At 44.7% G+C, this 22,584-nt stretch overlaps 1 protein-coding gene and 1 long non-coding RNA gene across 2 annotated transcripts in view; both read right to left on the bottom strand.

Moving 5' to 3' along the window:
• The window catches only part of LOC138473016 (disintegrin and metalloproteinase domain-containing protein 12-like), a 2,040,250-nt gene that overhangs the window by 581,199 nt on the left and 1,436,467 nt on the right, over positions 1–22,584 (bottom strand). The gene's annotated exons all lie outside the window — the stretch shown is intronic.
• LOC138473017 (uncharacterized) lies at positions 5,366–6,747 on the bottom strand. The gene is made up of 4 exons (XR_011268712.1): positions 6,687–6,747; positions 6,457–6,591; positions 6,251–6,370; positions 5,366–5,725 (listed from the first exon to the last, which is right to left on the bottom strand). It is a non-coding gene; the product is annotated as an uncharacterized lncRNA (long non-coding RNA).

Here is a 22,584-nt window from a genome sequence, read left to right as displayed (position 1 = left end):
CAGCGCCGAAGGCCTCCGGAGCGTGCGAAGAGCTGGTAAGCTTTTGTCTTTCAGATGCCGGAATGCAGCGCGAGGCGTTGGTGACAGCCGATGGACCAGGTAAGAGATGCGCTGCCACTGAAGACCGTAGTGCTAACCTGTTCTTTCTTTGTCTTTACAGGTGCTGCTGAAGACTGGATTCCAGGATGGTAAGCCTTTGTTCCCTTAGGCCCAGGATCAGAAGCAGAAGACACGATGAGCGTTCTGCTGCAGAGAATGCAGAATAACACAAAGCAAGATTCATCCATCGGGTGTGGTTTAAATAGCCTCCTGTAGTGCTTAGGTGTCTCCTTCCACAGCCACGCCTAGGTAAGAAAAGAGTTTGGGGTTATGGGTCTGCTTCCAAGGGAGTCGGGCAAGTCCTGATCTTTTGGAAGCAGAGATCATGACACTCAATGGCAGCACTGACGAGTCCCATAATCCTGACTTTGGGGTACCTTGGCCTGGATTTACATATAACACAAAAAGAAAACAACTACAAGGCAACTCTTCATCTTGGACAACATATTTCCGTCCAGCAACCACCAGAGGGCGTCCCCAACCAGTACAACAGCTAATTCTAAGATAACCACTACCACATCTTCATCCAGCAAAACCACCTGTCCATTTCAGGTAAGAGTTGACTTCTTCTAACAGTGCACTACTACCATTCCTAAGATCTTCCTAAAATCACCCGACCACAACTCCCACTCACCTTAGTGCACTTCTCCACTTACTCACGCCTGCACCTGAAAGGGCGCTACCCCCAGGATTTACCTCACACGTCCCCATAACCAAAAGAGGACTTTACTCACCATGCTTAAGTAAACAAAGGCGCTACCTCCGTATACAATGTACCAAAATCCACAACTACTATGGGTCCTACCTCCCAGCAACACTTAGTCATCTTAAAACAAGTGTCCATTTGCCAACCAATTGACACCTAAATGAGGCGCTACCTCAATACCATCAATTTAAATAAAAGCGCTTCCTCCATCTCATGGGGCGCTACCTAATACACATATTTAAGCAAAAGCGCTACCCCATCTCAACACAGATGGACAGTAATCCTAACTGTCCTAACTCCTAACCTACCAAACAGATTAATGACCCAAAGTCATTTGAACATGAACTAAGCTCACATCATTCATAACCAGATACATATCCATCAGGTTTACTTATTCACAGTCAACCTTATGTACAATGTATGAACCACAAATGACATTTCTTTAGGCTTGGTGATTTAACGTAAACATTTCCTACATAGTTCTTTTGCTTATCCATGTTTTGCATTAATCCTAAATGCAAAATATTTCCTACATAGTTCTTTTGCTCGTCCATGTCCTGCATTAATTCTAAATGTCTAAAAGTCCAAAAGTCTATAAAACTCTTTGAACCTAAAAATCCTCAATAAGTTACACTAGCTCATTCACACACAAAGAGCTCCACACGGTATCACATTGCATTTAATTATGCACCTTTCAGTAAACTGTGTAAAAAGTCCATAAACCTGCAAATATTAAAGAAATGGTTAAATTCTAACTGCAGTGACTTAGCCCATTCCATACACAGTCTCACCAGACCAGCATTTCTCATACAACAGTTTTCACCAAAGCTCACACTAATACTCAGTACAACAACAACCAACATTGCATTAATTAAGTTCTTAATTTAACTCGCCCAAAAACCAGTGTTTCACATACAGCGGTTTCCACTAAAGCTCACGATAATGCTCACAGTTGTAACACCAATGAAGCATTAACCAGAAATGCATTAGTTAAGTTCTTGTCCTAAATGCAAAACGAAATGAACTCCATCACAACATGCATTTAAGCATCATACAGTCTCATACAAGTAGCATTGTACAACAATTTTACCAACATGTTGGCTGCTGCATAGCGTCTCAGTAGTGAGGCGGAGAGGCGTTACCTGCACCCGACCTCATGAGCGAAGGATGCCTTCCACAGTACTTCTCCACGTCGCCCGCTACATCGTACCCCTCACGGGCGGAGGATGTTTGCTGCATACCGAAAATTAGAGCGCATTCCCGAAACGCGGGATCGCTTCTCCCTTCCTAGTCTCTGTTCCATCCAAATCCAATTTAAACTCCTGTGCTCCTCCTGTGCTCTCTAGTAGACCAATGCTCTGTTGAGCTCCTGTGCTTTCTGCTCTACGCGCTGTTTCTTCACGCACCACTGAAAAGAGATCCGCTCAAACTCCCCAAGCACTGATCATCCGTGCACTGAACAGTCTCAGGAAACATACTTGGCACATATATATTACGTCCATTGTCCTTCCGTTATGAAGCACATAAAGAAGCAATTATCCTTTCTTTACTTCATTTCTGTTTATGGGGCCCTTCACTGCGTGCACACAAAGGAAAGGCTTCACTTCAAATTAAAAGGGACCCTTCCATCTTATTGACGAGCCTTTTATCACTTCTGCAGTCCCTTTAAGTTCCTTATGGCTCCAGACACAGCACTCCCTTAGATAGCAGGCTGCTGGTCCGTCCAAATTAGTCCAGGAGCACTTTTACTAAAGCGGATCAACGAATCTTCTTATTATTATATCCCAAAATCCAGCACTCTAGGGGCACCCTTCTCGTATAGTATTTACTACTACTGTTCATTGTAGTAAAGCAATGTCCATGCTTGGGTTAGGTTGCTTATAAGTAAGTTTACTTCCAGTTCTTCAGTTACATGTCACAGGACAAAGACATAAGATAGATACTAAGATAGATAGATCACCGGCACCCATCACCCAGGGAGGGAGGGACCAACTGACCCATAAACAGAACACTCAGCACAGCCTTCTCTCACTCATACATCAACATTCCACTTGGTACTTGCATGACATCACAGTACCAAGTGGCTAGCTAAGCTGGCTCAGGCAGTGCCTGACGAGTGTGACATAACACATACGCCCTGCCAACGGTTTCCAGCTTGCAGCACCACCTGCTGGTGACAGCCCAGTTCTGCAGAGGAGTAGGAGCTCCGTGCTGGTGGTGCCATCTGCTAGCGACAGTGCTTTACTGCAGAGTAACACAAGAAACAAGATGGAATAAGAATATTCAAATGCAAGTGTACTGGGAGGAATAAGCAAGATCCTGTGATCCCGCTGCACGAGTGCTGAAACCCAGAGGCAGCCGTGACCATGACAAGCCTATACCTTACAGTGAGTCGTTGTTTTAGCTTGTTATTTTAGTTCACTGTTTTGGCTGGCATCTGTGGACATGGTAGCAACTAACCAGTCACCACCGCCCTTCCAAGCCACTCCTGCTGAACCAGGAATAGCGTGAACCCAATAGAAGACAATGTTCGACACATATTTGATTTCTGTAGGTGGGAAAACGTTTGACCTCACGAGTAAACACGTTTTACTACTAAATAGCTTGGGGTTGGAAAGGAGGAGAATATATGAGACATAACCTGTTGTGCAAATTGGGGATGAAACTGGAGATGCCCAGGATGATTCTCTAACAACTGAGCATGCTCTCATGGAACAGTTTAGACTGTCTGTAAATGTGGTCTTGGAACGACTTTCATTTTTCTCAAGCAAGACCTAGGTGAAAACGACTGTGCCTATGTAGCGGCATTGTGCGTATTAGCGAAGAACAGTGAGTTTGGAAGCTTGACGGATAGTGTGCTATGGGACCAGTTAGTGAAATGCACCGCAGATAAAAGACTACAAGAGAGATTGCTGATGATAAAAGAACATACATTAGATCAGGCTGGGATGATGGAAAAGTTAGCTGAGCAGTCTCCAGCGCATTCCGCAACACTAACAAATGCGTCCAAAGGTGAAGTCAATAGCTTGAACAGTTCTGCTGTTCAAGCTATTGACTTCACCTTTGGACGCATTTGTTAGTGTTGCGGAATGCGCTGGAGACTGCTCAGCTAACTTTTTTGGACCCCTGAGGTACCCAAGGGAACTTGTGAATATTCAGAAAATTATTAGGGCCCAATGGAGAATAGGCATTACATCTTCTGCTAAGGCTCAATGGGTTAAAGGCAAACTAGTGTGTTTTGCCTGTAAAGAAAGCAACCACATATCGACGAGTGTGAGTTGCCCAGTGTGAGGAGTGATGTGTGCAAACTGTAAGAGGCAGGGTCATCTGGCTAAAATGGGCAGAAGTAGAGTGAGAGTTTCCCAGTGAGATGAGTGAAGTGTGCAAACTGTAAGAGGCAGGTTCATCTGGCTAAAAAGTGCAAAAGTAGAGTGAGTGGAGATGTGAGGTACCTTGATGACGAGTTACACTTTCTTCAAGATGATGTGAATCAATTGCTGGTTGTTACTGTTGAATAAGATGATATAGATGATGTGTAGTACATGGTGGAAGTTGATGTACATACTGTAAAGAGAATTGCAGATTCAGGGCCAAAATACACAGTGATTGGAACTGTCACATTAAAAAAAAACAGAGGCACAAGGTTTCAGAATTAAATGAACCCAATATTTACCAAAGGGTTATGGAGGATGCCAATAACGGTTTTGGGTTCCAAGGAGTTTTGAATCAAGTTTAAAGATAGAGAAATGTGAGGAGTATTGTATGTTTCTGATCAAGGTTTGTTGTTGCTAAGTTGAAAGCACCAAAAAACATAGGGATAATATTGGACCTGAATGCTTCAGAACAAGTGATGCTAGTGGGAAATAATGTTTTCAATGAGTAGGAAGATGTTTTTAGAAGTGAAATAGGTTGTCCAAAGAAACTTTAACAATAGAATTATATTGAAAAAAGGGGCAAAAGCTTTAGTGCACAACGTGAGACCAGTACGCTTGATGTTAAGAGGCAAGCATAAAGAAGAGCTAGACAGAGTGTAAAATAGTGGCATAATAGAACCAATTGAAGCCGCATAGTGGTTGTCTTCTGTGGTCAGTGCCAAGAAACCAGGTGGTAGTATTCGAATGTGTGTGGACTTAAGGTCCCTGAATGACAATATATGGGTTGACTGTTTCCTTCTTCCTTAGATGCAAGAATTTATATCTCGTCTGCATGGTGCCAAGTACTTTACAATTGCAAGCCGAAAAAATTGACAAAATGGATTATAGAAGACTAAATCAAGCTGATATATTTTCTGTGAAGTTCTTAAGAGCAAGTACTTGAATTAAAATGTAGATTTTGAACAAACAGTTCTACGATCTCATTCGTGCAGAAAAATTGAAATGTAATGTCCAACAGTGAGGGAGTATATAGGTGTGTCAGAAAACTGACACTAGAGAATTGCTTACCCCTCACTACTCTAACCTCAAAGATAGGTTGGAAACTTATTGTCACACATATATATATTTACAAGACAGCATTAATCTGTAGAGACAGCAGTTATATCAAGAACCATATGCATGAACATAAATAAACATAATTTTAATAGGGGATGTCAAACATATTACGAAGGCACACAAAATTAAGGTACAGTGCTCAGTGTCAGGAAAAATAAGGCAGGGTTATACGTAACAGAAAACCAACAAAGAAAACAGACATAAAGGATGAATAAACTTAATATACTTTCTAATCCTAATACACAAGTTGTATAAAATGACTAAAATTTAGACATTTCATGAGATAAAAAATGTCGACATGTTTCGGCCAATAATCAGATGGGACAGTTTCTCAAGTGTCCATACAAGGGATAAATGTAGTGGCCATCATCAGGACAGGACATTTCTTCAAGATGAGCCTTATGGACAATTTACTATTGGCATCAGAGATCTAAAAAGACATATATGTGCAATTAATTATAAGACATCAAGCATTGACTTCAAAAATAAGACTAAAATGTTCTTCCATGCATAGGTTCTAATGTATACACAAAACTCATATTGGCTGTCTATTTTATTCACAAAAACTATGTAGGTAAACTATCAAACTGTATTCTATCTCCAAGATAGTATATCTACCGTGTTTACCACGGACCACAGTTAACATACCCTTGTGTGACATCTAAGAAAAAATCCACCCCTTACCAATAGCTCCTAGGTCGAGTGTGATCAGCACAGTGAAAAAATGAACCTTGATGATCCATTTAAGGGACAAAAATGTCACCCATAATGCCTAATTATTAGTAATCTAGTTAATTCATAGCGTCACCTACATCAATAGGTAGGAAATGGCCAGTCATTTTGAATTAGTTCTTTTGCTATTAATATGTCATTTATCAGGTTGTTAATCCCAAAGGACAGTGTTCCATCAAACCTCGGGACACAAAAAATAGTGTTCATGCGAAGAAAGACTTACATCCGGATATCGTCGAGTGAATCATGCACATAACCGGAGGAAAATCCCGCTAGGCATCATTTAACACATCCAAAGTGGAGCTTAGAAACGGCATTTGTGGTATTGAATTCACAGCGTATCCTAAGTAAAGTATAAGAAGCAAGTATTTAATCTTATGGTCTTGTTAGACATGAACAAACTTTTTAACAAACGCTATTTTTATATACCTGTTCACAAGGAAAACGTCAATTGTAATTTTTAATGTGAAGAGGCGATCGGGAAATTAATACCAACACTAGGACCCCAGTAGCAATAGAATCCGTGTAGTCGAGGGCATGTTGTCCAGTTCGTGTGCAGGCAATCTGTAGAAATACAGAGCACAAAGAACTGGTCAGAAAACACGCTATTAGCGAGAGCGAGCTTGTTACTCTGAGGTGTGTGGAATACGAATGCTTACCTTGCACTCCTTGGTTCCGAGACGAACGATCCTCTCGCCGCAGCCGTGTTGTAAAGACTAATGACCAACAGGCGTGCGGAGGACGGGATTAAATAGGTCTCAGCGTTGACGTAACGGCAGGCAGGGGCTCATTGATTTAAAGATACAGTGTTGTAATTGTCTCGTAGCAGGCATGGACTTAAGCCACACGTCACTGCTTGATGGCAATGGAGGCAAAACATACAGGGGAAAAAACCCCCAGAAATCAAAGGGCGCTACACCAAAAGGTCAAAAGCGGCCCGAAATGACCCGTGGGCAGAGGTCCACCAGAGGTGCCCCCAGGTAGCGCATCCACAACGGGAAACAGTGAGGGAGGCCATCTGTTGCCTCATCTAGGGGAGAGCTCCAAAGCCAATGCATTTTGGAGTTTAGACTCCTCCTTCAGGGCGGAGCCCTACAGAAAGTTAAATCAAGCAAATCCAACATATTGCAAAAATAAATTAATATGTAGTCATACATACACGTGAGGTTACCATTACACATAAAATATGTTATGAAGGTAGAGGTACATACCGCATTTCCAATGTGATATAAAACAAAAGGAGACAAAAGACAAAAACTAATGTCAGTTTACACTGTAAGTAAATTTATTTTCCGAAAGTATGTGAAAGAAAAAAGGAAAAAGAATAAGAAAATACCATGGTGGTAGAGTTAAACATTGAAATCCAATTATTTCTCAAGTGAGAAACTAATGTGTGCAAAAGCACTAGATTCCACGGGCTGAAACCAAACCAGAGCAGGGTAAGGGTATGCGCGTGTGTCGAAATCCACAATGTGACAAGGGCTTACATTACACATCGTGGCATGCAGGACAGCCGCTTACCTGCTGCAGGAACAGGTGCATCCAGTCAGTGGAGAAACATGCACACGCGTGCGCCTCCAAAGGTTATATATGGTTGTCATGGAAACTGCTAGGACACCGAGGTGCGGCCCACTGTGACGTGTGGCCACACCTACAGTGTCTCGCGTCCCAACCCCTCCAGGGTTAGAGTGATCGGGCCTTGTCAGTCTCGCGTGGATGTATGAAAATGGAATAAAACCAAGGTGGCATAGGGGTTAGTAACGCTATGGTGCAACTCTTAGGACAAGAGTCAAATTGGATTGCACAGGGCGACGTGCACGTGGAAATGGCCAGGCCCTCATCATTGAATGCACAGGTATCTCCATGGCAACTTGGAGATCAGTTTGTGTGAAAAAATGAAAATAGACGCATGACATAAGAAAGATGGAAGGGGTTCTACTGCACTCGTAATGTAAATGCAGATGCCTAGCATGTACCACTGAATGGGTTTGCACTGTATAAAAGGGGCATGGTGCTGTGTTGGGCTCAATTAATATGTGTGTGTGCAAGCTGAGACAAGTATTTTACAACCACAGATTTTTCAAGTGTGTACCACCAGATTGCGCTCCACCCAGACTTAAGGCCGCTCACCTCGTTTGTGAAACCATTTGGTGCATACAGATTTTACAGAATGCCCTTCAGTTTGTTTTCGGAGGGTAATAGAATTGTTGTTTGGGGAAATAGTAAAAGCAAGTGCACGTTTGTACATAAAGCAAGTTTATTGTACACTCATGCATGTTTGTACATAAAGCAACTTTATTGTACAATCAGCTGGCAGGGGCTAGATGACGCTATAGAGTCAAACTAACCCAAGTCTCCCTGAACCACACAAACACTTCACATACAAACATTTTGCAGCAGTTAAAACACTCCCACATATTTGATTACAAATCATCCCTCCATACATGATTGGCTAAACATACACAAAATAAATCCTTCTTCTCTAATTCCCATGTTCTCATTGGTCACATGTTATCTAACTACCATCATGAGCTCATGTTTACAGCACACCTTGAAAAATCCTGACTGCAGGGTCTGGCCAAACTATGAAAAGCACACGGAATACAGATTTGTACGTTCCCCATATACCCCAAACTGTCCTCAACATATATCCCTTGAGAGCCCCATGTATGTATGACGGTGCATGTATGTTTTAAAACTATTGTGTCCTCTTCACAGTGGTTCCTTCATGACAAATCTTCATTCTCACATACACATTATGAAGCTCCTTGTTGTCCAGTTGCTAGGCGCTTCGTGATACACCATACCTATATTGAATTTATATTTCATCTGAGATTTTGACATTCATCTACCTGCACATATGCAATCTAAAATGTATCAACTTACACACAAATAACACTAAAGTAACATGCATCTCATTCTCATTAAGTACGTTAGATAAATATAAAATTGCAACATCGCCCCAACTTCGCCGCTCCCCCAGTCACTAATATGGCGCACGCAACATGAACCCCTCTTTCTCACTGGGACCTTTCCTGACCACCCCAACGCGTCTTAAGGGGAATGATGCTTGTCCTATGATACCCAGCTGGGACAGGAAGCGCAGGATGGTGGGGTGATTGTGTCAAATGGAGTAAAAAGGGCAAACAAAATAAGTGTGCAGGTGCTGCCATCAGCTACAATCCACTAAAGGTCATCCAACACTCCCGTCACCTCTACTAATTCCTTACCATCGCCTTGTCAATCTGAATATCATCCTGGAGGACAGATGATCAATGAAGATGATGGATGCAAAGACTGGAGGGCAGGTATCTGTACTTCTGCCCACTATAGGGTAGGCTAAAGGCACAGAACACCCCAGCCATGGCTCTCAATTTGGTAGCAATGGACGAACAGCCAGGCTTAAGCTTTCAGGAGGTGATGCAGGCTAGTTCTTAAGAACAGTGAGTCCCCAAACCCCCACAAAGGAATGTCCACACACTATGTTGGGTGATAACACAGCTTCTTTTATCAAATAAGATTCAGGAATATATATACATTTAAATAATAACACTTATTCAAAGAATTGTAGTGTATTCACACTTTATGTGGCACCACACAATACTTAAAATCAGTAATAGATGCACCTACTACAGTTTTAATTAGGCATGTGAATTCTAAACTGAGATGAATCAGCATAGAATAAGGAAGAAAGGCAGGTTAGTTGTGAACAGTGGCAGAATGCTTTCTTTAGACTAGATATATATTTCTGTATGACAATCCCCCTACCTGGGCAACTTGTAATGGAAAAGTTAGGGCGTAACTTGTCTTATCTTTTCCAGCCCAGTCCAATAATGCTCAATACCCTTCTGCTTTCTTTAAAAGATTCTACCACCCCAAAGTACCTGCGAGTTCCTAGGAAAACAGGATCCAAGATGAATCTGGAAACCCTGGACGCCTCCAGAGGCTAGAAGATGCTCTTCCTCATCATAGTACCTTTGGTGCCTTGGCAGGCAAAGTGGCAGAGTTTCTCGGTTTTACTCAATGATTCCCTGTGAGGATGGACCCCCCCTTGGAGGAAGGAGTCACTGAGATGCAGAGTCCACGAGAAAAATTGAACCAAAGTCTTTCTGAAGTGCAGCAGTTTTACTCTTGGCAGTACTCTGCTTTTGTCAACAATTTCTCTAACTGTAGAAGTCCTGGGAAGATGAAACTTGTAGTGGGCTCCTTAAAGGCTCGAAAGAGGAGAGTAAGACCCCTGTGACTATTTGATGACTTCTGGCGGTGACGCGCACATAGGTAACTTTTGGTGTCAGCTTTTGGAATATCGCAGCTGCAGCACAGACCTCTGGATGGCTTCTGGTGGGCTGGACTCGATCACTGTAGGGCACCATGGACCTTCACCAAATTTAGACCCTCAGGATGTCTTTTGTTGGCTTCTGGTGGTGGTAAACCCACAGATGGCCCTTCCTTTGCACTCAGCGACTCTGGACTCTCTCTGGTGGGAACAAATGGTCAGTGATGATGGCAAGGATGTCCCTTGAAATGTTCTTAGGCAGTTTGGAACTTTTGCAGCTCCAGGTGTCCAGCAGCACTATGCCGGGATACCCCCTCTTATGAGCAGTAGACAGCAACAGCTTCCAGCGGTCACAAAACACATCTACAGAACCTGGGCGAAACCAATGACCTTTTTTGACTCAAGATGTCTGGGCACTCCTCTTCAGGACTCACAAAGACCCCTTGTCCAGACGACAGGCACACAGGACTGGATTCCGTGGTACTTCTGATGAAGAGTACCAGGTTGCACAATGGTCTCTCGTAGCTCAGGGAGAGGTCTCCTTTGCAGGTCTTCTCTGGATCAGTCCTTGGAAGAACACGGAAGCTTTTGGATTACACTAAGAAAATGTAGCAGAACACTTCTCTCCTCCATCTGGGCTTCAAGGAACAGCACCTACTTGCTTCAGCTTTTGAACAAATCGGTTACTGAGAGGCCCCCAGATATACACATCTGTTCCCCATTCACTCTGGCTGAGCCAGGCTGAGTCAGCCAAACACACGGAAGGGCAGGCAGGCAGGCAGCCAATCAGACTCACAGGCATTCAGGCCATTCACTCACACAGACACCCACAACAAAGAACGTAGATTGAGGTAAGCACCAAGCCTTTCAGCACACTACATTGCATTCAGGTTAGAGCTGTCTTGTTCATATTGTGACACCCCCCCTCCCCCCAGAATGTGAGTTCACATCAGACTCCATTCCTACTGGTCCCATCCCTAGGGTGTGCTCACAACACACAGACTCTGGTAAGGCACCAGTCAGTCTGACAGGGGGCAGCCCCATAGCAATAGATGGCATTTTCACCCAACAGCCAGTGAGGGGGAAGGAAAGAGGAACATATATGGTGTATCCACCCAACAGCCACTCAGGTGGAAGGGAACAGAGACAGGGCTTCCCAGGACTTTGGGAAACAAGGTAAAAGGCAAGAGAAACCAAGGGGCCACAGAGTCCATCGTGCCTTCTATCAGAAATCAACTGATTCCTATGGCAGGGCCTGGGTGTCCCAAAATGAAGAACACTCAGAGCCACCGCCAAGTCAGCCCGTAGTTGCAACCAGCCCCTAACCTGCTCTGTGGACAACACACAGGTGCCCAAAACATTCATAAGGGGTACAAGGCTGTAACACACCCATGGATTCCATAAGGGTAACCCATGGGAATTGTTTACCAAAAGGGAAACATGAAGAGATGCACTGCCAGAGGTCCAGGCTGGACCTCAGTGGCAGTAAACATCAGGAAAACACACACAGAGAAGTGGTAGGACAAGGACAGGAGGCCCACTCCCTCTATAAGGCATTTCCAGCATCACAATGAGTTATCAAAAATGTTTAGGAAAGGTACATTTATTACTGCTGGTTTGTCCAAATTCCAAATCGTACACACGCCAGGTTGGAACGCAGGCAAATAAAAAGAGGAGAAAACAACTGGCTTTTCTTTGGGACTCTGGATGTGCCATTTTCATCTGTAAGATGATCCATCATTTGCATTTCCTGCCCATTGCCTCCTCATCAGCCACACCCATTTGCATATGCAAAGTGGGTGATAATGAAGGCACATCCCCATCTATAAAGTTACAGATATTCATATTCACTGTGACCAGTCGCAAATAGCCTGTCTTGTGATTTTGCAGCAACTTTGCATTGGTTCAAGGGCAAATTTGCACAGCTTTGGCACTAGGGCAGGAATTTCTCTAACAAAAGAAATATTATTTCAATGCATTTTTTGTATCATGTCAGTTTGCTCTAGTGCTAACAGAGATGTTTTTGCAATAGGGAAATGTTTGCACTAGTGCTAATACTATGCAAAATTGCACCTGTACTGGTGTAAAGTTTCTCTAATATTGCCCCAGGTGTAATTTGTGCCACTGAGTTTTGCAGCCGCAAATCCACTTGTAGGTATAAACATGTTTGGTGGCTTGGGCCCCATGCCCCTTAATGCTTTTAAAAGGCTTCCTACCCTCCATAGTCTACTGCATAGCCCCAGCCTGGCCTACTGCATGTGGGCAGCAGATTGCAGCTCTTTCCCGCCGGTGAATTGGGAAAGCGGTGGATTAGCACTCCTGTCTACGCTCGAATGTCATGCCTTGATGCCGTGCCGACCAAGAATGGGAAGCATAAAGGCACAGCGCCGAGCCCTGGGCACATCTGTCCCCTCATGTTCCCTGCTCAATGGGAGAGCCTGTCGCATAAAATTACACATTTCGTCTTGAAAAGGGCCATGATAGAAGGTTTCAAAACTTTAGGGTTTGAAGAATAGATTGAAGAAAAGATGGGAAAATGGAAATTGTAGACCGGACTGAAATCAGGATGTTTCCCTCGGAATTACATGAACTGCAACTGCTGTATTCCACTCAGTTTCCATGGTAACGTGACTGTGAAACACTTTGCGAGGGACAGATGAGAAAAGGTCTACTAAATAGAGCGTGTGTTGGAGTGGGAGCGGGCGGGGTGGCGAAGGGCCCTGGGGAGGAGGCAGCGTAGGACGAAAATCTTCATGAGACAAGTGAACTTATTAACTGAGCGATGGTTTTACCTGTGACCTGGGAACATGCGTGCCTCCCGCTCTCCCCCTTATTGCAGCCTTGCGGGTCTATAACATGGTCAATTGCAGTGAAAGTAAATAAACACTGATAGATGTTCTCACTATTACCCGTCCTGCTTTGGACGCTTCGAAATTACAGAAAACATGATTGCGTGTTTGATTACCCAAGGCAAGGGATGTGGGCATGAGTTGCATCGCGCATTCTGAGGCCCTGCTATTGTGTTAGGGACTTGATATCGCATAGACAAGGCTTCAAGGAGCAGCGGAACGCGTTACAGAGGAAATTTAGAATAGCAGCGCAATCTCAGACACAGGCTCCAGTACATAGAGCAATGAAGACACGTTTTTAAATGGACACAGAACAATATGGTGGGAGGGGTCAGCTTGAGACTAGATAGTAACCCAAAAACTACAATAAGTATAAGATGAATAAGTTACTAAAGCAGTCAAAAGCATATTTTAGTTACCACGCATATATGAGCTAGGGCGATGAGCTGATATGCAAGGAACAGCTAGATACCTCAGGGTCATACCCAGCCGAGCCATCACTGGAAAGGAGAAGTACCTTCATAGGCGAGTTCACTTTCACATGTCCAGTTACTGCTATCTTATGTCAGTTATAGTCTTACATTGTAGGTTTAGTTATCATATGCTAAATACAAACTCTAATTCCAGGAAATTCTATAATATGCCAATATGCGCTTTGGATTAAGACGCTATATAAATAACACATCATTATCATTATGTTATGCAGCCACACACATCCAGGTACTGCCATTTTACGCTGTAATTGTAGGGCTTTACGTTTGCTTGCACTACACATATTGCCATGAGTCGGGGCTCTTCAGGGTGCTCCGAACTGACTTTCCCAACCAGGGACCCGATTCCTGGAATAGAGCGCAGAAATGGCACAAGGTCCACGCGCCGAGAAGGATCCTGCGCGAGCTGTGGAGCATAAAAAATATTGCACGCCATGCGTATTCATGGATTTAAAGATGCATTACTAGCCGCCGTGCAAGTAATAACAAGCTGGGCGAGGAACGCCCACAACACTCTAGAGAAAATACGTGCCCTCCCTCGCAGCCCAGGCTACACCCCAGAGAAAACGTGTGCCCTCCCTCGCAAGGCCCGGCTGCACCCCAGCGAAATTGTGCGCATCACCTGGCAAGCCAAGGCCGCACCCCAGCGAACACGCAAGCCCTCCCTCTCAAGGCCAGTCAGCCCCCTCTAGACTGGACCCCCCCCCCCAGGCATCCCACTCCAGAATGGACACCCCCTCCAGACTGGACACCCCCCCAGGCATCCCACTCCAGAATGGTCACCCCCTCCAAATTTACAATCACCCCAGACATCCCACTCTAGACTGGACACCTCCACCAGACTGGACACCCCCCAGGCATCCCACTCCAGACTGGACATCCCCCCAGGCATCCCACTCCAGACTGGACACCCCCCAGGCATCCCACTCCAGACTGGACATCCCCCCAGGCATCCCACTCCAGAATGGACACCCCCCCAGCCATCCCACTCCAGACAGGATGCCCCCCCCCGCAGCCCCCTGACAGTCTTTCACAATACCAGTGCAAGGCATGTCTGCAGCTTACCTGAACCTCCGTGGTCTGCCAGCTACATGAAGTGTAACACCAATATGTTAGCCGTAAACATGATCAACTGGAAGCACCAGAGCTCCATACAGGACTGGAGCATCTGATGAAACACCCCTCAAGACTTTAACCAGCCCACCCCATACACATGTGATAAGTGAATGCAATGCTTCCACTTCCTATATCAATAATGTAGTGTCCAGCTCTGTACAACCAGTCTCAATCGGATATCAATCTGTTCTTAAACCAATTGTTGGCTCGTCACTTCAATTTGTTTTACTCAATGCCTGCTCCCTCTATTCTCATGCAGTTGAGATCGAGGATTTTCTTACAGTTACAACCCCAGACTTCATGGCTATCACTCAGTCTTGGCTCAGTGAAGATACCCCTGCAGCCCTACTTGCCATCCCGGCTAACTATAAAATATATAGGGTAGATCGCAAAGATAGATGTGGGGGTGGAGTAGCCCTATTTTGTAGTAAATCACTACATTGTCATCTGGTTCCTCATGATAATACTTAAATCTCAATTGTTATTATCTATAGACCTCCTAGAGTTATGCCAATGTTTGAAGAACAGTTCACCAATTTTTTGAATAAAATCACTAAATCCAATTCTCCAGTCTTAGTGCAGGGTGATTTCCATTATTGGGCTGATGCCCCTTGTGACACTGTTACTACTTCTTTAGTGGGTGCCCTTGGGGCCATACGGTTCACGCAGTGGGTGTCTGGTACCACACATATCAGCAGGCACACACTTGATTGAATTCTTTCCCATCATTTAATGGTTTCTAACTTTGTTATTTCCAACTGTATCTGGTCTGATCACCATTTCCGCACCTTTTGTGTCAATATCCCAGGACCCCTGGCTAGACCTGACATGAATCCCAGACCAATTATACAGACTAGGTTGCCATAGAGAAGTTTTTGAGTGCTGATGATCTTGCCCGTCATCTTATTGTTACAATGGAAGAAGTTATTAATCTCTTAGCCTCTGTAAAAAGTTGCTGCGTAAAAAGTGAAACACATGAAAAAGGCTGGTTTAATGACAGCATCCTTCATTTGAAACACCTAAAACGGGCTGCAGAATGCAGGTGGCGCAGCAATCCCACGTCTTCTACTTTGAGCGCCTATAAACACCAGGTTAAACAATTTAACAACGCCATTATAAAAGTTAAGTCTACAGTCTATAATGCCAGAATCTCACAAGCTAAATCTGGTTCAAAAGAATTATTATTTGCTATCTTAAAAGAATTCAAGAGTAAACCTTGTTCCATTTCTGGTCCAGTCAAGGACAGTGACTGGTGTCAAACTATTCAGAACACCTTCGTTGATAAAGTGTCCTCTCATAAGAGTGTAATCCAGTGTTCTAGGAATTTATCTAACCAGACCAGAAATGATATTCCGGTTGTTCCAGGTTGTGAGCTATCCACTCCTTTTAGTGTCCTTCTTTTTCATTTACCTCTGGCACTGAAGCTACTATCCATGAGATTGTTTCTAGTATGAAACTTATTTCATGTCGGGGGGATGCCTGTATATCCAATCTCTTTATTGGATGGATTGATGTCCTTTGTCCCTGGGTCACCAAGTCTGTTAATCTGTAATTTGCTCAGGGTTCTGTTCCATTGTTCCTTAAGGAGGCTGGAATCACTCCTCTTCTAAAAAAGGATAATCTTGATCCTTTAGTCAAAAGAAACTATCGTCAGATAAAAAATGTCCCTTTCCTCCTTAAGATCCTCGATAACATTGCCTATTTGCAATTTCAGCAATTTATTGAGTAAAATTATATCTTAGGCATCCATCAGTCTGGCTTTATAGCCCCCCATGGCACGGAGACAGCCATGTTGGATCGTAAGGCTAATCTCCTTAAAATCGTTGATCAGGGGCAACCAGCACTTATATTGGTATTGGACCTTTCCTCTGCATTCGATCTTGTGGACCATAGTATCTTGGTGGACAGACTGTAATCTATTGTTGGCTGCTCAAGCTTGGCTTCGCTTTGGATCGCCTAATTTCTTGGTCCTCGGAATGCCAGAGTTTTCACAGGGGAGGTTTGCTCTAGGTCCACTCCCATCAAATGCGTCATCCCTCAGGGGTCTTGCATCTCACTCTCCTTGTTTAATGTCTATATCATCCCACTTCTGAGATTGCGAGACGACCTGGGCGTCCAGTATACAAATTATGCTGATGACACTCAGGTTGTCATCAAATTGACAGGTCGGTATGTACAAGATCTTGCCTACCTTAACAATATCTATATCGCAATTCAGGAATGGATGGCTGCTAACTCATTAGCTCTTAACACCAAAAAGACCGAACTCCTGATCGTGGCTTCCAGCACTAAACTTAAATCCTTACCATAAGAAAACATTCGTTTTTCAATTATTGACTCCGTTATTCCAGTAGCAAATAAAGTGAAAACCCTCTCTGTCACTTTGGACGCTGAGTTAACTATGAATCAGCTTGTTGCCCAGACTCAGAGCTCCTGTGGGTTTGTTAATAAACTACTCAGTAATATTCGGCCCTTCGTGCCATCTGAGAATGCAGCTACCCTAGCCTCTGTTCTTGTTAACTCCTGCTTGGATTATTTTAATAGTCTCCTAAGTGGTTGCTCTCAGTCTAATCTATCCCTTCTTCAGAAAACCCAAAATGGTGCAGTCCACGCCATCATGAGTCTCTCTAAACAAATGCATATTAGTATCTCCTGACAGGAACTTCACTGGCTCCCAGTGAAGCAAAGAGTTACTCATGAACTTCTCACTTTGACTCATAAATGTGTCCTGGACACTGCTCCTAAATATCTCTCTGATCGTCTCACACACTATGTTCCATCCCATTCCTTTAGATCTCAGAACCAACGCAAACTTGTGCAACTCGCTCTGGGTGTCTTGGGTCCGTCTGCTTTGAATGTCCTTCCAAATTCTTTCAGAGCTGTTACAACACCCACTGAATTTAAAAAAAGGTTGAAGACTTTTCTCTTCCACCTGATTGAGTTCCCTGACTGATCCCGGTTCTCTGAACTCTCTCTCCATTGATTTCTGTCTTTTCTATTCTTATTTGTGGTTTGTTTGTTATGCTTTGTGTCCGCCGTGAGGCCTGCCGGCATGTGGTGCGGTTTATAAGAATTCCAATAAATAATTAAATAAATAAATGGAAAGTGGCATGTGCATGTTGGCCATGAGACATTGCCAAGGCATCAAAGAACACTAACTGAATGTGTGCCCACAACAGAAGTAAACATACTAATAAAAATGAAAAATACACAAACAATGCACATTTGCGTCACCACCTGAGCCATCAGTGACCTGGGTGGAAGGTGTGTCAAATTACCCAACAGGGAACAATAACATGACAGGGCCACGCATGGGTGATGGTAGGGCAGTCAGAGAGTGCATGAGTCACAGAGACCAGAGAATCGTGATGCCACTCCAAAATAGCAAACATGACTCACTACTGCATTCCAGTGTCTGAGGTGGAGCAACACATGAGAAAAGGCAGTGTGTGACTGCACATGCTGGTGTGCGTGCCTGCATGACATGGGTTTAATGCATCAATGACAAACAAAGTGCTGTTAACGGGACCATGTAACACCTCCACAGTGAGCCCACCTACCTCCACCCCAACCACACTGATGGCAAACACAGTGATGCTGCACAGCTAAAAGCAAATGAAGACATACAGTGCAGATGCAGCTGTCTGATGGACAAACCTCCACATGTCAGGCACATGTGCATCCTTCCAGCCACAACCATCTCAGCAACAACAGCACACATGCATGCACACACACCACAAGACACATCACTTGCAATGGCAAGATGCACAAACACAATTGAACTGCATGAAGCGTGGAATGTAACAATATATATTGCATAGAAATATTTACAATAAAAATGGGGAAGGAAGTTCAAAGAAGTCCAGGGGGAAAAAAGCAAAGAAATAAAAACCCTACGCCTAACTAACTATATACTTGAAAAACTGGGAAGGAAAGTCTGGCAAGTCCATGGAAAATAATAAATAAAAAAGGAAACCTACATCTAAATAACTAATTACATAGACAGTGGGCTAGTCCTTCTTCCAGATCTTAATCAACCTTTCCACCAGGGCTGGGTCCCACACCACGTCTCCCCCACCTCAGGCATGCCTCTGTTTTTGCCTGGATGGCTTGCAGGTCGTCCAGTATCCATGCCTCTATTTCCTCCGCCTCCCTGCAAGTTGCCTCCAGGAGGGCAGCCCGCCTCCTTGCACGATGCAGCACAATCCCAGCCCTTGCCATCACCACTCCGGATTCCTGTTCCTGCTGTCTCTCTTCCACGATCTGCCTGTCATAACATCTGAACACGGAAGCCAATCTGTGCCTGAGGCGTGCCCCCTGCCTCACTCTTCCCACCTGGTCAGCACTGTAAAAAATTGCCTTTTCCTTATTTCCCGCCACTGCTCCAATACCTGGTGCCTGCTACATTAGTGCACCCTTCGAGCTGATGATGATACCCGGGGGCGTACGGCACTTGCACTGCTCACGGGTGCCTGCTGTCCCTCAATTGCCTGTACCCATGTCAGTGCCTGGGTAAGCACGGTGGCCAGCTCAGCTGCTGTGCCTTGGACTCCCAATTTGGGTTTTGATGTGATCTCCACCAGATGGGGCGTTGCGGGTGGGACTGGTGTACAGGGGGCCCTGCTGGTACCTGGGCCGGAAGGCACCCTGGTGGTAGACTGGTGCGCAAAGGAGGACGTTGAGGAGGTTGTCACATCAGGGACCATCCCACAGAGTACAACACAGAACAGGCATGTTACGAGCCAAGACACGAGCTGGTATAGCTCACCAGAATGATGTGCAAAATAGACCATGAGTAGCCTGCAGATCATCACAAATGACACCTGTCCGCCTCACCAATCCGGCCAACAGGGTTAGCACATAATGCCAGATGTACACATCACATGGTAATGGGGTGTCAGTCTGGGTGAACACACCAGCCAACAACAGGGGATGGGTTTGGGTGGAGGCATCCCGGCAGGTGCACACTGATGCATTCGATGGCCCAGGTCACTGGACTTCGCACAGGCACCTCAACGGTTGCCTGCACAGCTTCATTCCCCTGGGCCAGGACTGCAGTACACACACCCACATTAATACCCACACCTGACCCTATGGGCTGTGCCTTCAACAGCCACCTGCTCCAACTCCACCTCCACCAACCTGGTGACTCTTGGGCGTCTTCTGCCATGGATGCCCCCTGGCATGGATGTGTGGCATCACCTGGCCCCACCACTGCTGATGAGTCCACTCCCACCTTGACCTTCTTTGACCTACCCCCAACAGCCATGTCCAATGTCACCGGTGATGTGGCCTGTGCCTCTGCCTGGTAGAGGTATTCCTGCATCCCTACTCCACAGCACTGCTTCCTCCATCTTCATCAGATTCAACTGTGGAAAAGTAGACACAGAACATCAAATTCAGTGTACTGCATCAAAGCCAGTGTGCCATCATCAACATTCACAGGAACATGACTTGTCAAGGGAACAACCATAAACCTCCACATCCACACACAAGAACATGCAATCCACATCCATGCAGACACCTCCCTGGCCATCACTCCACATGATCACATCAAACTACATGCAACTGTCACAAACAATCGATTGCGTATGCCATACACACATGCATCAATTGCCGATACACATGAGCACCATATATGCACATGACATGGGCAACACTACCTCAACTGGCACACTTGCCATCCTGGAACGTTGCAGACACAAGTAACATTGCATGTGCACAGTCTGCAAGACAGCACTACAACACACAATGAAAGTAAGAGCACATTTGAATTCAAGAGATGTCTCAATGCACACATGGACAGCGATGTCAGGGTCATGCATGCAGACATCCATCTCAGAAGCATACTTGCTGCAAGACTAAGCCGGTCACTGCCAACATGCTGATACATGTACAACACACATGCACCGTACAACAGTGTACCACATGGCTACTCACCAGTTGACTCCAGACGTTCCCGTAATTTGCAGACCTGGGTGTGCAGTGCCGGGTAAAACCTCTCCAGGACCTGCATGTTGTTCCCCGACATCGGGCACCTGCGTGCATGGTGCACCTCTGTGGTAGCATCAGCCTGGACGAATTGCATTGCCGTGGGTCCTGGATTTAAGATCCTCCCAGGGCTTGTGCCCGGTCTTCAAGGAACGGACTGCCACCATGATGGTATCCGTGATCCCGTCCCAGATCTGCTGATGTCCTTCCTTGCCATGTTGCATCACAGGGTTGAAGAGAGCATCATAATGCTCCAGGACCTTCACCATCAGGATATCAACTTCCCTGGCGCTGGGTTGGGCGGGCAAGGTGGTCGTGGAGCTGGGATGTGGTGGGTGGAATGTCCGGTGGGAGTCCAATGTAGCAGCTGAGGTGGTCACAGAGTGAATCTGCACGCAGAAAGCATGGACACATGAAATCCGAAGAAAGTCCCTCAGAGCGTAATTTATGGGACACGTGCTGCACGCAGTTGTTCAGCATGCCATATTCAGGGATACATTAGTACATGTAGAGGCAACTCCGAACATGCATGCGTAGGGGAGTAGACGGACGAGTAGAGTACTGCGTATTTTGGGGTTCCACGCAATCTGTTCACTTCGGGGACCATACAAACTTCTTATTTTGGTGGGGGATTTGCCTCCGCGCATACATGCATCTACTACAAGGCTAGCAGCGAGTTCCATATGCATTTTTCTGAACTCTGGGTGCCCCTGTCTTTTGCATACCTCTATTCTTCCCTTTCGGGTAGCTTTCCTGGGTTTGCATACGCATTTTTTGTGTTGCTGGGTGCCACTGCATATCGCGTACCACTTTTCTCTTTTTCTGGAAAGCTATCCTGGTCTCGCGTACGCATCTATTTTTTGGGGGGGGTTACCTGTGCATATACCATATTTTTCACACCTGGGGTACATTTGAGCCTTGCTGGACCACAGAACTACGTCTTCCATCGCGTAGACTGCCCCCTCACTCAAATTGCTCAGGATAATAGCAGAGGCAGACGTGGCCAGGGTCTTGTAAGTGACTTCAATCCAGCACTCCAACTAAGTCAATGCCTATTCTGGGATGCCCATTGGAAGCCCTTATTTATATATTTTTATGTCAAAGTTCTTTAAATCTGGATGATGAACCCTTATATAACGCCCCTCTCTTTGGATCTCCCCGACCTCACTGAGCCAAGAAGTAGGTTTGTTTTGCAAATTAAAAGGTTTATTTGAAGAATTGAACAATATATATATATCACACTTTTATTAATAAAATAATATCTGAATAGCACACTTATGAATATGAGCAGTAATCAGTAATGGGTAATATAACAATCTCAATAATCTCTTTAATCAATAAGGAGTACGAATAGAAAGGTTAAGGTAGCAGAGAATACTTTATATGGTTCAAGGAAATGCAAGATGGGAAAGAATGCAACTCAGAAATAAACTTGATATGGGTTCAATCAAAAGACAATATAATCACTTTTTCCCCTGCTATTACTCACGCCCCCACTATGCAATATGAAGAGGTGGAAATGAGGGCACACAGGTTTCAGGAATACACTCAATAATGCAGTTCAATCCCAGTTCCCCCAGCAAGCTCAGAGAAAACAGGTATGTTTTTAAAACATGCAAAATTACTTTTGAATGTGATTGCAATGTAAGGAAAAATATGCTAAAATGATTTTAATTCACTAAAGGAGATTCAGGATAAGTGAGAGTTACTTTGGATTGGTTCAGGTCAACACTAGCAATGATTCATGAATGATTATCAGATTGAAAACGAATCTCAACAGTTGCAAACAAGAAACAGCTATTTTGGCATGTGTTGAAATGGAGCTAAATGGAAA

The sequence above is a fragment of the Ambystoma mexicanum genome, chromosome 8, assembly GCF_040938575.1.
Source record: "Ambystoma mexicanum isolate Mex_15411 chromosome 8, UKY_AmexF1_1, whole genome shotgun sequence".
NCBI classification, from domain to species: Eukaryota; Metazoa; Chordata; class Amphibia; order Caudata; family Ambystomatidae; genus Ambystoma; species Ambystoma mexicanum.
This window is presented reverse-complemented; position numbering and strand designations above follow the sequence as displayed.